General features: G+C 37.0%; 1 protein-coding gene and 1 pseudogene across 4 annotated transcripts in view; both read right to left on the bottom strand.

The window, feature by feature from the left end:
• DPP10 (dipeptidyl peptidase like 10) overlaps window positions 1-18,053 on the bottom strand; it is a 1,363,298-nt gene that overhangs the window by 560,321 nt on the left and 784,924 nt on the right. The gene's annotated exons all lie outside the window — the stretch shown is intronic.
• LOC111562008 lies at window positions 8,803-8,958 on the bottom strand (annotated as a pseudogene).

Here is an 18,053-nt window from a genome sequence, read left to right on the forward strand (position 1 = left end):
ATCTCCTTACTAACAATTAGTTTGTTCAAAATTTCTAGTTAAGTCTCAGTCTTGGAAGATTGTGTGTTTGGGACTTTATCCATTTCTTTTAGGTGATCCGATTTGTTGGTGTACAATTTTTCATGGTAGTCTCTTACAATCCTTTGTATTTCTGTGGTATCATTTGTAACGTCTCCTCTTTCATTTCCAATTTGAGTCACCTTTTTTTCTTTGTTACTGTTGCTAACGATTTGTCAAATTTGTTATTTACAAAAATCAGGAATTCATTTTGTTGATCTTTACTATTGTTTTCTGGTCTCTATTTCACCTGTTCCTACTCTGATGTTTGTTTCTTTTTCTTCCATCTGCTAACTTTGAGCCACTTTGTTCATCTATTTTTATTTCCTTGAGGTGTAAAACTAGATTGTTTGTTCATTATCTGTTTTCTTAGTTTAGGTGGTTATGTAACATGCCCCTTTTATGTAAACGTCCCTCTTAGCACTGTGTTTGCTGCATCCCATTAGTTCGGTATATTATATTTCTATTTTCATTGCTTGAAGATACACTTTAATTTCCTACTTAATTTCTTCCTTGACCTATTGGTTGTTCAGTAGGGTACTGTATAATTCCACATATTTGTGAATTTTCTAGTGTCGTCCTGTTACTGATTTCTTGCATCAGACCATTGTGGTTGGAAAAGATACTTGGTATGATTTCAATATTCTTACATTTGCTAAGGCTTGTTTTGTAACCTTACATACTATGTATCTAGAGAATGTTCCATGTATGCTTGGGAAGAATGTGCATTCTGCTGCTATTGGGTAGAATATTCTGTATATGTCTGTTAGGTCCATTTGATCTAATTAGAATTCAAATCCATTATTTTCTTATTGATTTTGTGACCACATGATCAATTGTTGAAAATGGGGTATTGAAATTCCCCACTATTTTGCCTTGTTGTCTATTTCTCCTTTCAGATCTGTTAGCATGTGCTTAACAGTTTTAGGTCCTCCAATATTAGGTGCATATATATTTACAGTTGTGTTATCCTCTTGACATATTGATCTGTTTATAATTGTATAATAACCTTTTTGTCCCCTGTTACAGTCTACTTTTAAGTTTATAGCAACTTCAGTTTGATTGTGTACAAACTCTAAACTTTTACTGCCTTCCCCACATTTAAAATTTTTTATATCAGTATTTCCTTTTTTATTGTCTATCCATTACCAAATCACTGTAGCTATAATTATTTTACTACTCTTGTCTTTTTAATATTTATATGAGAGTTAAGTAACCAACACATCACCATTTATAATATTGGAATATTATGAATCTGACTATATGCTTACCTTTACCAGTGTGTTTTGTGTGTGTGTGTGTGTGTGTACATATATATATGTACATGATATGTGTATATATATATATATACATATATATATGTATATGTATTTTTCCTTTGACTGGATGATTTCAAATGACCTATCTTCTAGTTCACTGTTTTTGTCCCCCCCTTGGTTAAAAATTGCTGTTGAAGCTCTCTGTTGGTTTTTTTTTTTTTTTCCAGTTCAATCATTGTATTCTTTAACTTTGGGATCTCCATTTTCTTTTTTTTAATGCTTCCTATTATTTCACTGAACTTCTAATTTTATTTATGAATTGTTTTTATAATATCATTTAGTTATCATTATGTATTATAGTTCACTAACTTTAAGAGAATTACTATGAATTCTTTGTCAGACAGTTCATAGATTTCCATTTCTTTAGGACAAGTCATTGGAGTTTTATTAGTTTTCTTTTCTTTTTCTTTCTTCCTTTCTTCCTTCCTAAGTAGGCTCCATGCCCAATGTGAGGCTTGAACTCACAACCCTGAGACCAAGAGTCACATGCTCTACAAACTGAGCCCATCAAAAGCCCCTTTGTTTCCTTTGTTGGTATTTATTCCTTGATTATTCATGATCCTTGTGTCCTTGGGTTGTTGTGTATGCATTTGTTAAAGTAGCCACCTCTTCAGTCTTTACACAGTGGCTTCAAGAGGTAAAGCCCTTCATTAGTCAGTCCACTCAGAGATTTGAGGTGAGCCATCTGGTGGCATCCGTGGGTGGGCTTTCGCTAAAGTTATTGTCTGGATACGCCTGGTGCATGGGTACACGATGGGGGTCTGGGTTCATTGGACAGGCCTGGCACCTAAGTCTGTGGTAATGGGCCTATTATCTATGTGTACATGGGTAAACCTAGATCTTGAATCCTGAGAAGCTATCTATATACCAAGGACCACTCAGATGGACCTAACATCTGGGCATGCACAGGTCATTCTAGTACCAGGATGGGTCAGGAGCCTAATTTTCTAAGAGCCTTGTGGAAGCTGGGACAATGGAGACCAGTCTAACACAAGTGCAATCCTAAAGCCTGGGTCATGGAATAAGCCTGTAAACTGAGAACTGGGTGACTAACCTGAAGGTTGGGTCTATAGGGGTCTGGCACAGTGGCAGGCTGGGAGCCTGTGTCTGTGGGAGCCAGAATGTAGGGCCATGGAGAATGCAGGGTCTGGTCCTGTGGAGGGTCAGGAGCCTATATCTGAGGGAGTCAGTGAAATCCAGGACCATAAGGCCTGGCCTATTGTTGGAGAATGCCTGGAGTTTGGGGCTGCAGTAGTTGCTATAACACTGATTCTGGCCAGGAACCTAAGTCCATGGGGCTGATTGCAAGCCTGTGGTTACCGCCTACAGCTAGGGGAGCTGAAAGGCCATGAGATGTACCAGGATTGGATTTACCCCAGGAGGGGTCTGATGCTGGCTGGGGCTGCTGGAGCTAGTTGGTACCTGGCTGGGCAAGGGATCTGGGTTTGTGGAATCCTACCAAGAGCCCGATGTCTTAAAAGCTGTTAGAGGCCATGCAAGGGACCTGGGGCCACAAGAGCTGGCAGACACCTGGGTGAGCCTAGAACCTACATTTGGAACAGCCCATAGGGAAACACCTAAGGCATCTGTAGTTGACCTAGTGCTTGTGCAGGCTGGCTCTGTGGTTTGCAGTGAAGTTGGACACTTATTTCACTCTCCTTTTCCCACAGGAAAGGTGTCTCTCTCCACGATGGGTAGCCAGGCTTGGGAGAGAGGTAATGGGGGGCAATGTGAATCTATTTTTCCTGCCTTCCTCACTGAAGCTTTTATTTCTGTGCTTCACATAGGTGCTATATTCTCTCAGCTGGTATTTTTAGCTCTTATGAAGGTGTTTTTATGTGTGGATAGTGTTCAAATAAATGTTCTGGGGAGCGGGGTGGGGGCAAACACTAGAAATAACATTGCTGTCATTTTGCAAACATCACTCCCTACGTTTTTTTTCTCTCTTTTATGCTTTTGCACTTCTATGAGCCCTCATAGATATTTGTTGAAGAAACTTAGAGCTAAGATTTGGGATATTCTAAGTTCAAATAAAAGCTTTCTAATAAAATTATATAAAAATCACTTTTTTCCCACAGAGACAATGGAGACAGCTTAAAAAGGTGGCAGAAAAGCAAGATGTGTGTGTATCTGTGAGATATGGTATTTAGGGAAAAAAAGGTGCTGTGTTTAGCAGTGACAGCCTCAATCTCAATATGCCTTAAAATGGTCATTAATAAAATTAGGCCAATCACACCTACTTTTCAAAACTTTTCTTAGAGAAAGCTGTAGAGCTTTTCTTAGTGAAGCTGTTGGAAATGAGGGAAAAGTGTTTGAAGTGGTTTTGCGTTTCAATCAAGATAAAGGGAGCAGATACAAGTACTTCATTTCCCAAAGTACACAGACCTGCCCTGGGTAGCTTCCACTGTTGCTATTATTTCTAACTGTGTTTTTTTTTTTTTTTTTTTTTTTTTTTGCAGTAACCACAGTTGCATACCCCTCCAAAGCCACAAGAGAAGAAAGCCATGAAATACTTTTCTGGACCAGATCTCTGACCCTATCTCATTCTCACTCTCTTGCTACTGCTGCCATAAAGAAGTCCCAGCTTGTGGAAGCTTCTCTAATAGCACACAGGACTTTCACAATTTGGACATACAGAATGTTGGCATTTCACTGGTGTTGAATACTCATTTACCCATAGAAACCATATTTGAAATAGCAAGCTACTACCCTTCATTAATATAATCACAGAAGTTTTGAGAGAGGACTTTGCTAGCCAATATGGGAATGAGATACCTCATAGCACGTTTGCCGAAGTCAAGCCTTTCTTAGTTGCCAGTAACTACCAAATACAGTTTTGGAAAATAAACTGTTATTAGGTTGGCATTCATAGCAGTTTTTTTTTTCCTGGAAATTTCTCTAAGACCCTAAGAAGAGTGAATATAAATAACCTGAGAGCTGTGATTATCATCACCCTACCCCATGGACTCATAGTTGTCTCTACTGTTCATACTGTTTGATTCCCTATTCTGTACATGCCCCACAGATACATCTCCATTCCATTTTTCTCCCTTCCCTCTAGACCTTTCTCCTCACAGATCTTGTAAGTAGTCCAAGAGTCCAAACTCTTGTATGAGTTTCTCTCCTCAACACAAACTTTAAATTTTAACCTGTCACAAAAAGGAAGATCTGTGTCTCAGTTAAGACTTATGGCAGATAAGCTGTGCAGCAAATTCACTTATTTAAAGTGAAAAGTCTGTCTCACTAAAGTCGGACATTATATATCTATTTTACAAAAGAATTAAACAATGCACACTGCCTGCAAAATCAGACCTTGCCAGGAAAGTGCGTAAGAAAAAGATCTGGATCATGGGATATATTCTGACATGAGCAAGTATTGCATCCAAGGACAATGAGCAGACAGTGAACAGGAAGAAAAAAAATCTAGTGGCTTTGGGAAATACTTAAATACTGAAATCAAAGGTCAAAAGACTATCCTTCTGTTATTCTTTCAACGTTTGATCAGCTAGTGAACATACTTTTTTACTGTCTGGTAACTCACCCGTTGCAAAAATTCAATAAATACAAGATAATCATAGTAATACACAACAGCTATAATCACCATCATTTAGGACTGCTGTATCATTTTTATGAAGCTATTCATTCACCACAGCACCCTTCCTGACCCCAGAGATTTACTGTTCCTCTCCTGGAACCAGATTGACCTTTTTCATGTCGACTAGGCACTTCTTAAGGAAAAAAAGTAAAGTTCCTTTTCTTTGATGATTTGTCCATGGACCTGAATTCTCCTTCTTCTGTAAAGCTTGTTTTAAAAAAAAAAATGTGTAACTCAAAAGTTGTGCAGTAACTTCTTTCTAAACTCTCAGATCATATCATATAACAACTTGGCTTAAAAATACCAACAAGGGGCGACTGGGTGGCTCAGTCAGTTGAGCGACTGACTTCGGCTCAGGTCATGATCTCACGGTCTGTGAGTTTGAGCCCCGTGTCAGGCTCTGTGCTGACAGCTCAGAGCCTGGAGCCTGCTTCAGATTCTGTGTCTCCCTCTCTCTCTTGCCCTCCCCTGCTCATGCTCTGTTTCTCTCTTTGTCAAAAATAAACATTAAAAAAATTTAAAAAAAAACCAACAAAATTTTTTAAAATACTTTTTAGTGTGGCAGGCAATGATTTGACATGAGACTTCACTTTCAACCTCATTTGTCTTAACTTCTCTTTTGAAGCAGCTTACTTACTGAAAATAAGCCACATTTTGCATGCTTGCTGCTCACTGGCTACTATTACTTTGTCTAAGAAGTTTTCTCTTCTTGGAATGCACCATATTTCCCCCTAGATTTTTAAATGCTACCTATTATTGAGGTCCAGCTAAAACATCATTATTTACAAAGCTTTTTCTGATCACTTCATATAGACCTAATCAGTTTGAATCCCCCTGATCATTCACTTCTTTTCTTTTTTCTTTTTAAGTTTATTTACTCTGAGAGAGCATGCACACATGAGCAGAGGAGAGGCAGAGGGAGAAGTAGAGAGAGAATCCTAAGCAGGCTCTGTGCTCTCAGCTCAATGTGGGGCTTGATCTCACAAACTGTGAGATCATGACCTGAGCCCAAATTAAAAGCCAGATGGTTACTACTGAGTAAATGGATGCTCCCCATTCACTTCTTTTAATATTTCATTTTTTCTTAATATTTATTTTTGAGAGAGAGAGAGAGAGAGAGAGAGAGAGAGAGAGAGAGAGAGAGAAGGAGCATGTGAGCGTGCAAGCAGGTGAGGGGCAAAAAGAGAGAGAGAGAGAATCCCAAGCAGGTCTCCACACCGTCAGTGCAGAGCCCCGTGCAGGGCTCAAACTCACAAACAGTGAGGTCATGACCTGAGCCAAAGTCAGACACTTAACCGACTGATCCACTCAGGCGCTCCATGCTTATTACTTCTTACAGTGTATTTTATATCAAAACATTAATTAAATAGGAAAGACACACTGTGAGATTCATCTGTATCACTACAGTGCCATTGTACCTGGAAACACTAATTAAAAAAATATATACACCTCCATGCTCATCGCAGCATTATTTCCAATAGTCAAGACATGGAAACAACCCAAATGTCCATCAATGAATAAAGAAAATGTGGCAAAGATATATACAGTGGAATATTATTCAGCCATAAAAAAGAGTGAAATCTTGACATTTGTGACATAATGGATTGACTGTAAGGGCATTATATGGAATGAGTAAGTCAGACAGAAAACTATGAATCCTGTATGAGTTCACTTGTAGGATTAAAACAAAGCAAAACAAAAGCAAAAGCAAAAACCAAGCTCACGTGTACAGAGAACAGACTGGTGGTTGTCTGAGGTGGGGTATGGGTAAAAGAGGCAAAGGAGATTAAAAGGCAGAAATTTCCCTGTTATAAAACGAATGTCATGGGGATGTGATATGATATACAGAATGGTGACTTTAATTAATAATCCTGTATTTACTGTATTGCATATTTAAAACTAGCTAAGAGAGTAGATCTTAAAAGTTCTCATCACAAGAAAAAAATTGTAAACTCTGTGGCGAGACATGTTAACGGGACTTACTGTTGTAATCATTTAGCAACATATACAAATATCGAATTGTTATTTGCTTGCAATTAATACAATGTTATGTCAATTACACCGTAACAAAAACAAAAAGAAATAAAGAGAAACTAATACTGGTGCAAAATTCAGTTTTAAAACCTTGTAAGATACATCTGAAATATAAAAAAAAGTTTTTAGTATTTTTTTTAATGTTTTATTTTTATTTCTGAGAGAGAGAGAGAGAGAGAGAGAGAGAGCGAGCACAAGTGGGGGAGGGGCAGAGAGAGGGAGACACAGAATCCGAAGCAGGCTCCAGGCTCTGAGCTGTCAGCACAGAGCCCAATGGCGGGCTCAAACTCAGGAACCGCGAGATCACAACCTGAGCCAAAGTCAGATGCTTAACTGACTGAGCCATCCAGGTGCCCCTCATTAAGAAACTTTTAAAACTGTCATGAGAATCATTCCATTATTCCTATTATGACTGAGTTTTACAAGAGAAAAAACTTACCATGTATTAATATGGCAAGTATTCCTATTCCATCACAGAGCTTTTAGAACTCTGTGAAATAAAATCTGAAAGCAGAGGTAAAGAGAGAGGGTCTTGCGATACAGATGGGAGGAAATGGCATATACAGATGATACTGAACGACATAGGTTTGAACTGCATGGAACCACTTATGCATGGACTTTGTTTCATTAAATATAGGCATAGCACTGTAAATGTATTTTTCTATTCCTTATAATTTTGTTATTAACATTTTCTTTTCTCTAGCTGCCTTTACTGTAAGAATCCCGTATATGATTCATAAACATACAAAATATGGTTAATTGACTGATTATGTTATTGATAAGGCTACCCGTCAATAGTACGCTATTAGTAGGTAAATTTTTGCCAAGTTGAAAGTTATGCTCAGATTTTCAACTGTGCAGAGGTCAGTGCCCCAAACCCTGTTGTTCAAAGATCAACTTGCTATAAAATCTATGCTAATACTTTATTTTAATCCCACTAAAATGTATTCAGAATTGTCACAATGAAAGGTTTAAATACACAGCTATGCAAGATTTTGTATTTATCACTCCAGCTTTTAAATACAATGCATTCTCTCTCACACTATCATTTTACAAGTTGTTCACAACTATTACTTTGAATCATTAAGAAATATTTATACCACCAGGCCAAACAATTTACCACATACAAAATAGTTTTAATTATGTAAGCTATTTGTTATGGCTTTAAATTCTAACTTCTCCATTGGAATTCTTTTTTTTTTTTTTAACGTTTATTTATTTTTGAGACAGAGAGAGACAGAGCATGAACAGGGGAGGGGCAGAGAGAGAGAGGGACACAGAATCTGAAACAGGCTCCAGGCTCTGAGCTGTCAGCACAGAGCCCAACACGGGGCTCTAACCCACGGACCGTGAGATCATGACCTGAGCCGAAGTCGGACGCTCAAACGACTGAGCCACCCAGGCTCCCTCCATTGCAATTCTTATAATGCTAGACACATTCTTTTAAAGTTTATTTATTTATTTGTTTGTCTACTTATTGAGAGACAGAGAGAGAGAGACAGAGAGACAGAGAGAATGCAAGCAGGGGAGGGGTAGAGACAGAGGGAGAGAGAGAGAATCCAAAGCAGGCTCCTAATTGTCAGTGCTGAATCCAACGCAGGGCTCAAACTCATAAACCATGAGATCGTGACCACAGCAGAAACCAAGAGGCAGACACTTAACCGACTGAGCCACCTAGGCACCCCCAGAAACACTTTTTTTTTTCCAGAAACATTTTTATATTACTTTCATATTGGCAAAAAAAAAATTGCTATCAATATGGCTTAATTTATAGCAATTGTGGAAGTGATTTTAAAAGACCTGTGTATCATACTGGACATTCATATATATAACTAATATAGTTATTTACATATTGATAGATTGACAAGGCTTTATTTTCAGTTTTGATACTATTAGCAATAATCACGCCTCAGATAAACCTCATTTGCTACGATACAGCCGCTGCGCAAAGCTTCAGTTCTGATACTAAAGCACATAAAAATAAATTCACAGAATTATTTTTTAATATCAAATGGGCTTTTAATCTATTTATTGTATGGCATTTAGTTTCTTACTTCAAAATGCCACCTTCGATAGATTAGTAAGTAGCCAACACATTAAAGACTTGAATCTTAAAATATTTTCTTAAAACTAATTTTGAATTTCAAAATAATAAGACAGATACTATAAGTAGTAAACCAAACTCGAGTATTATCTTGATCCATAGATTATCCACTTTAGCCAACACATCTAACTACTTTTTGCACAAATCCTCATCCAGCCAAGCATAGCTATTGTTCGAAAACACCACCTAATATTTATCTTAGTGCCCACAAGCATTCTCTGGTGACTACGAGGAGAGAAGTAGGTAAAGAAAAAAATAAGAAGGGAAAAAAGAAGAGAGGTCAACATTTGAGCTAATAGACTTTTTGATATAAATTTGGATAAATCAAATACTTGATGGTGGCATGGGTTATGGCCTTTTAACTTATGTATATTGTTTTCCATAGCTGCCATTAACTAAGTCAAAGATTATGATGAGATTTTTCACTCATCTTCTGTTATCAAAACGTAACTCTTTACCAGGTGACCAGTTTTACAGTTTCTGTTACTATAGCACATATAAAAAAATATATAATTACATGAAAATCTGAGGAAATAAAAATATATTTTTTGCTAAACCTTACTTTTGTTTTTTTTTATGTTGTTTTGTTTTAACCTAAGCATAGTTTTATTTTCAGACTTTAACAGAACTACCAGGCTTTATAAGTTTAGTCACTAAGATGTTCTATCACTAGGATTAATGTGTGTAATTGATCTTATACCAAAACTGGTACTAAAAATAGGAGGCTGCCACAATTATAATAGAAATAGTTGTCACCTGCTTAGCGATAAGGCATTCTGGTGCCAAGAAACTAATACTAAAGGCTGTCAAGATGATTTTCCATGTATTACTAAGGCAAAATATTGGTAAAAACTCTTACCTGCAGTAAATTGGAAGTCAAAATATATGCCCAGTAGTTAGTACAACACAAAAAAACATTATGTACATACACACACACTCTCATGTGTATGCATGCATATATATGAATATACGTATGTATATATGTATTATAATTTATGTGAAAAACAGTAAGTCCATGTGAAGCTACAGAAACGTCACCAAATACCATTAAGGATTTACATAATAAATATTAATAATAATTTTCTATTAAATATTGTCCCTTCAAGTTTGTCTTACGTGTCTTACTTTCTTTTAACTGTTTAAAATTATACATCCATGTGTTGTCTACCTCATAGTAGTCCCTGGGATGGTAATAACAGTCAATGAGCCTCATAATTTCAAAGGAATCTCTCATGAATATATTAAAATTTTTATGACAACTTTAGGACCAGAACTTCCCTGCTTTCAAGATAAAATTTGAGGCACAGAAGGATTAGCTGATCTGATGGAAGTCGAACAATTAACAGATAGATGAAACGTAAGTCAGACAGTTCTATTCCAAAATATCAAGTGTTCCTATATAATAGGAAACCAAATAAGTCTAATGAAAAGTCAGTGAAGCTGGAAGTGGCTTGGCTGATGGCAGAAGGCTAGCTTGGATATACCTTTCATTATGGTGCCAGGACTACAGAATTCACAGGACAAACATCACCAGTGCTGATGGGGAGGAGAGGGAGTTCAATGAGCTCTTGCTGATTCACTGCTAATCACAATATCTAAGAACGTATTTATGAGTACGTGTATTACTATTTTATATCAATAATCTGCACAAAGCAAGATTCTGAGGATGTCAGATAAGGTGGGTTGTGTTCTTTCAAGAAAAAAAAAAAGACAGTGGAAATTTGCAGCTACCAAGGATAATCAAAATATTAAAATCTAGCGAAATGTTTAAACATGCAGTTCATAAAAAGTCTTGGAGATACTAGAAAAACTGCTCATTTTAGCTCATTTGCTATGAAAAGTTGTTACTATCATTATGTTCTCTGTTGTATCATAATAAGCTTTAAAGATAGAGAAGCAATCTGGTATTTAGCTCAGGATTTTCTAGTTATTAGCTATATTACTGAAGGTTAAATTGTAGTTATTTTGGCTCTATTCATACATAAGATTTTTGTGAAAATTGCATTTGAGTGCATAGGGAGTAGTCAGTAAAGACCTTAGCTTCACAGTAGGAAGGCAGAAAAGTTTTATTATTACTGTGGTGGCTGTGGGACATCTCAATCGGTTAAGCATCAGACTCCTGATTTCAGGTCAGGTCATGAACTCAGGGTTCGTGAGTTGGAACTCCATGCTGGGCTCTGTGCTGACAGTGTGGAGCCTGTTTGGGATTCTCTGTCTCCCCACACCCCCACCCCCCATCTCTCTGCCCCACCCTCACTCATTCACTATCTCTTTCTTTAAAAAATACATAAATGAACTTAAATTATTGTGGTGGTTGTTGCTAGATGCTATACATTAAGGGGTTGTGAGGGAAACACTGAGATTTTTATTTTGAACTCAAGTTGTTCAAGTCAAATCCTAAAATCAAGAATATAGATGTAATGCGCTTTCCTAAAATTCTTAACTCATTATAACACTAAGATGTTACTGTTGTTTTTGTTAATAGGGAAAGCCAACTTAATCTACCTTCCATGACAAAGGATATCCAATGAGTTGACCAGCTTATTCTACATAACACCTAATAAGTGCCTGATGCAAATCAACCTATCTCTTACAGATTCAAGTTAAAAATTCAAAACTTACTTTTCAAACATCAGAGTAGAAGAGTCATTGGATGGGAGAAGGCCAGAATGGCACAATGGTTTCAATTTTGATGTCACTCACAACTGATTGCTGATGGGTGGCTTAAGTGCTGTTTATGAAGGATTCCACTGGAAAGACTGCTATAATCTGTTAGTAAAGTCTGCTGTAGAAATGAGAGCAAATGAGAGCCCCTGACACTTGCTTAGGGAGTTATTACTAATACAAACATGGTGCCTGGAAATAAGAGGACCAGGGAAATCACTTGGTTGAAGGATTAGCTGATCCTCTTCATTATTCATCTTCCTCTTCATTATTACTCAACAACTACAAGATTCTGACCAGATGTCTGAAAAGGTATCTACTATTAACTAGCAAAGGGCACCTGCACACTAGCACACGCCCAGAGGATATTCTTGAGAACGTAGGTTGAAAGCTCTACCAGCATGTTAGATCAGTAAGAAACTTCTCGAATCTTTTTAATTGTATTTGTAAAAAAAAATGATAATATTTATCTCAAAATACAGTTTTGAGGATTTAACAAGAATGTTTAGCATCGTGTCAGGCAAATACACTTGATAGACCTTTACAATTGTCATCACGGACACTGACAGAGAACTTTGAGAGTGTGTGTGTATAAAAGGGGGAATGCATATAGGTTTTGTTTTGGTTGTTTTTTTCGTGTACTCCTTTGCCAAGAGTAAAGCTTTAATTTTAGTTTTGAGATAAGGAATGACAGTTGGCGCTTAGCAATTTAAACAATTCACTGAGAAACTGCCCATGAGACCAAACCAAGCACTGACAAAGCCATCCCGCAAAATGTACTTCTTGGGGTCACAGCATTACATTTCAACTTTAGGGTAAACTGGGGCACTCAGAAATTGGCATCCTATCCTTGGCTTTGAAATAATCAAGTAAGGCAACTTGATGTTAAAATGGAATTGCAATGCTTTAAATGAGTCTGTACCAGACAGTATCCCTCCATTTATGGATTCTTGCTTTTGCAAATTGGAAACCAGAGACCCACACCCCAATAACTCAAATGATAAATACTTAAAAAATGATTGAGGCAAAGTCTTTATTACTATTTTTCCTGTCCAGATCATTACGTCTACTCTCCTTCACTCTTGGTATCCAGAGGGTTTTATGTGCCCCTGTGAACCATTTTCCAGCCCATATTATTCTTACAAAGAGAAGTCTGTTTTCTGAACTTCCCCTTGCACAGGGGTTTTCTGGAGCAATTTGCCTTTCCCTGTGGATATCTGAGAGGTCACACTGAGAATAAAATTAGCAAGTATACAATAAAAGCTAAAAAAAAAAAAAGAAAGTTGGAAAGAAAAACCTAAGCATTTTCATGTTAAATGAGAGAGAGGTAGAGAAAGGCTAATAGAGTTTAAAGATCATGTTCTTATCCCAGAGAAAGCATAAATCTACCCTTCAAGGCAATAGGGAGATGCCAGTTTAAACTTCAGAGCAAGAGCTGACTTTTATGTCAAGGTCATATTTCCAGGATGAGCAACTTCTAGAATCAAGAAAGCCCTGGCAGAAATAAAAAGACTACTAAAATACAAGGGTGCATGAGTGAGTTCGTGTACTGTCTAGGGTCTGAGAAAGATCTGAAATAGTGCTTACTCTGTATGAGTAATAGTGGGTAATTTATTCATTTATATGTTTCAAAAATAGTTCCAGAGTATACATTATCGTCACATTCAGGGAAAACAATAAAATTGTATTAATAAACATAAGTACACGTACACACACCCAGCCACCCACCAATCAAAGTGGCCATGATGAGCATATGCCATGACATACCGCTGCTCTTTTCCTTGCTCTAAATGTTCCCCAGTAGAGCAGGGATCACAGCAGAGAAAACTGCAGATTAAGATTCTAAAATTTTCAGGGCAAATTTTAGAAAGGTCCAGCTGTTGATCTGAAAATCCATTGTATCAGGAACAGAAAGGCCAACATGTTTATTAGTCTTTACCTTCTACAGCCTTGTTTTATAAGCTGTGGAACTTGATCCATTCAAAGGTTATCTAATCAGGTTAGTGGGTCATGAAATAAATGTCTGGAAAACTGATAGGAATGAATGAACTGATAGGAATGAATGAAAACTGATAGAAACCAAAATTATAGTGCAGGGTATGTAGTACAGAAAAGTATTAGTTTTTTATTATTTATTTATTTTGAGAGAGAGAGAGAGAGAGAGAGAGAGAGAGAGAGAGAGAGAGAGAGAGAGAACTTGTGCACAAGGGTGCATGCATGTGGTGGAGGGGCAGAGAGAGAGGGAGAGAGAGAGAATCTCAAGCAGGCTCCACACTGTCAGCTCAGAGTCCTATACAGGCCTCAGTCTCACAAACTGTGAGATCACGGCCTGAGCCGTAATCAAGAATTGTATGCTTAGCTGACTGAGCCACTCAGGCCCCTTAGGAAAGTATTAGGTTTAAAAAAAATTATTTCAGAGGTCTGTGTGCATAGAAGACAGGAATAGAGGCAGATAATTTAATTATGATGCATAATGTATTTCCTACTTTGGCCCAGAGATAAAAATGATAAATACTGATCTGGATAATAAAGCTGAGGAATGACTGAATTTGGAAAAAAAAAAAAAAAAAAACCAGCCATTTCTCCAACTCCATCCCATCACTAGAATTCAACCCTTGCTTTAAGGTTAAAGTAACATGAAAGCATTTCCCCCATTCCTTTCACTAAACTTCTCACTGATTTGTGGATTACCTTACATCTCACGTCTGAAATTTTGTTTCAAAGCCACCTGTTACCGTTGTGGCAGGAGAAGGGTCAAGAGAGAGACAGAAGAACAAAGACAGGGTATATGTGTGTGGGGTAGAGAAAAGGAGAGCCTGTGTTCCCACATTGGGAGTGGAAAGATATATGAGTTTTGCCTGAGTCAGAGGATGCTATAGAAGTTACGTGGAGATTAGGATCCTATGCACACCCACAAGAGGGTTGCAAACTGGGGAAAGGTTCCCATCTGTGACAGGCTCTGCTGGGACTTGCTCTTGGCAGAAACAGAGTCTCTATGCCAGGAAACCCTAGAGGGGATGCCCAAAGTCTCTAAGAGCTATCAAATGTACTGTCAGAGGGAACTCACATTGAAATGTTCCCTATAAAATAGAACACCAGAAGGGAAAGTAGGGAACAGAGGAAGCGGGTGGGGAAATAACAGACTTCGGCAACCCAAAAGATGCCTATGCAGTCAGGTCTAGCCTGTACTGGGTTGGAAGGGACAGAACTAAGAATCATATTTGGGGCTGTATCTTTAGATGACGTCCTAGAAGCAGGTCTTATAAAAATGAGATTCTTTATATAACAAAATGTGCCTGAAATATGGAATCAGACCGTTTTCTTTCAGAAAGCACAGTGGAAGAAGTTACTGGAGAAAATAATACCACCTAACTGCAGTTGAATTGCACATAGACAAATGTCACACACACACGCAAGCACACACACACACACGTGGTCTAACACAATTATAACCCTTGATCTTGTTTGGAAGATCACCTTTGATTTTGTATTACAGAATAAATTCTTTCATTGTAAGCCTTTAAGATATGTCAAGATAGTCATAACTTACTTACTGCCTTTGCCATTTTAAGTTCATTTTAAAAAAAAAAAAAGGTAACTTATAGCCAATATTAAGATGATCATGGACACTTTCAATAAAGTTAGTAAGTGTCTCTATTTATGACCTAGCTCTGGTCCCTAACAGCTAGTGTAACAAATTAAGTTACTTAACTTTTTTGGGTCTCAAATTGCTCTGTATTTAAAATGGAGTTAAGAAACCTACATCTCAGTGTGGTTGTTCTAAGGATATCCAATGATATATGCATAACATTCTTAATAAGGCTGGTACACATTAACTACTGAACCAGCAGCTGTTATTATGATTATTGGGAAATATTAATGCTGTACAGATTAAGAGCTCAAAATGAGTGTATTCACTGAATTCAATATGCATTTTAGGGAGTTTGTCATGTGCAGTGATTATGAAAAGGAATAAAATTGGCTCATTTGCCTTGTGTGAGGATACTGTAGAAAATACACTCACAATGTCAGAATTTCTTTCATAACAGTGGCCACATGACCATTGTACACATGTGCAGAGGAGGAAGAGAATATATAACACTGGGGAAGCCATAAAAGGCTTCAGGGAGTCTGTGAAATCAAACCTGGGTATTGAATTATGTGCAAACTCAAAGCAAAGGGTCAGTTGATACATCATCAGCAAAATAATCAGAAAAGGGACAACATGACACTTTTGGGGATGAGTCTGCCATATAAGTACCCACAGATTAACTCAAGTGCCTTCGTCCCTAGACTCAACATATTATGTATATTCATAGCTCATAAAAAGCTCTGTTGCTGTTGTTTTTCTAAAGAAAAAATGCATGCCAAGAAAACTTCTATTAAGAGTAACTATGTTAAGTCAAGTCTTCAAGAGCTGAAACCACACTTTTAATATTGCCTCCCAAAGGTAAGGAGTTCAGTGGTGCTGAAGTAAAGGGACACAGGCTAGAAAGTTGGGCCAGGGTTCTTAAATACTAAGGCAGAAAGTGTGACTCTGTCCAATGAGTGCCAATGACACTGATTTAGGACAACAACAACAAAAATAGACTAGGCATTACAAAGACTGTGCCCACCAAAGCATTTTCTCTTGATTAGGCAAAGTGAGAAAGACTGGAACGGCCCATGCAGATGCACACATAGGACTCTAAGGCCTGCAACTTTAGTGAGCATGAAAATCATACACAAAATTTGTACAAATCTAAAGGTCCTGTCCATATGAGCTTGGGGGTAGGGTGGGAATGACCTACAGTAATGGCTCTGGGGGTATGAGGAGAGAGCAAGAGGAGAATTACAGAAAAAAAGTGAACCAAGAGGCCAGATTTACTTAATATGTCTCTACTTCTTGAATAAAAGAGTTTGTTCTAAACAAAAGTACAGAACATTATATCTGGTGATTTTCATTGTATCTTAGTGATGCAATAAGGAATAGGAAAAGTTCATCAGAACTGAGAGTTGGAGCTCTTATAACCTTGGAACTCTTCTGTTCACTAACTACTCAAGTGAGAGGTTTTGTTTTGTCTTTTGTTTTTTGTTTGTTTTTTGTTTTTTTTTTCCAGAAGAATGAGGTGTTTTATTAGGATCTTTTCTAAACTCCCTTCTAGCTCTAAATCAACATATAACTTGTAATAAAACTTAAATATTAATATGAATTGCAGTATAAATGAGGTACTCGAAATTCTTCATGGGAATATGTGAGGAGTAATAACAACAAAAATATTAGAAATATGTGTGTCATAGGACAGGCAAACTCATTTGTAAGTAGAAAGCATGTTACTATCTTTTCACATCGATTTAATAAAGGTAAAAAAATATGCATTCTTGTTTTAAGCTACTGAGTTTAGAGTTACTTTTCTGTAATTTTTCAATGTTTCTTTATTTATTTTATCTATCTATCTATCTATCTATCTACCTACCTACCTACCATCTATTTATTTCTCATGAACCATAAGATCATGACCTGAGCTGAAATCACCACCCAGGTGCCCCACTTTTCTGTATTTCATAAACTTAGATTGCTAATTATATGCAAGTAATTTATTTTTTAGTCTACACACCCATGCAACTTTTCTACTGCAGAATTTTAAATGTCTCAGTTTTAATTCTACTTGAAACACGGTTGTATATAGGCTAATAAAAGTAGAGAACTCCCAGGAAGTGAGTTCAAATAATAAATTACAGTTTTCATCCTTCTTTTTTAATGTTTAGAATACTGAATCATCTTTCTCATCCCACACTCCATAGCGTCAGCTTGCTTCTCCCAACTCAGTTAATTAAATTTTAACTAATTTTCATCTCACTTTTAAAACTTTCAGGTTAAGTCATTAGTTCTCAATCCTTGAGTCTGAGTGTACAGACATTAGAGATTGAAATAAGTACTCATTGTATTTCTTTTCCAGCAAACCATAAGCAGTGTTAGAGCACTGCAGAGTTTTCTCCTCATAGTCTTTATATGTCTATAGTTTCACATTTTTTACATTTTGATACCAAAAATGTATCCCCCAAAAAGTACAACCAATAAAGTGTTACCAGACCTTGAGGATTTCAACATAATCTCTTCTAATATGATTCGTTTTTCATTAAATGTAATACTAAAATGTAAATGTTTACAACAATATAAGTTTATAAAGCTCCCTCTTTCCAGAGACTAAAATAATGAGAGTTTATTAGAAAAATCCTAAAAAAAGTACACAAAATTATATTTAGAATGCTAATAGAATGGTAAGTGTTCATGATAGGA

Source organism: Felis catus, chromosome C1 (assembly GCF_018350175.1).
Source record: "Felis catus isolate Fca126 chromosome C1, F.catus_Fca126_mat1.0, whole genome shotgun sequence".
In the NCBI taxonomy this organism is placed as follows: domain Eukaryota; kingdom Metazoa; phylum Chordata; class Mammalia; order Carnivora; family Felidae; genus Felis; species Felis catus.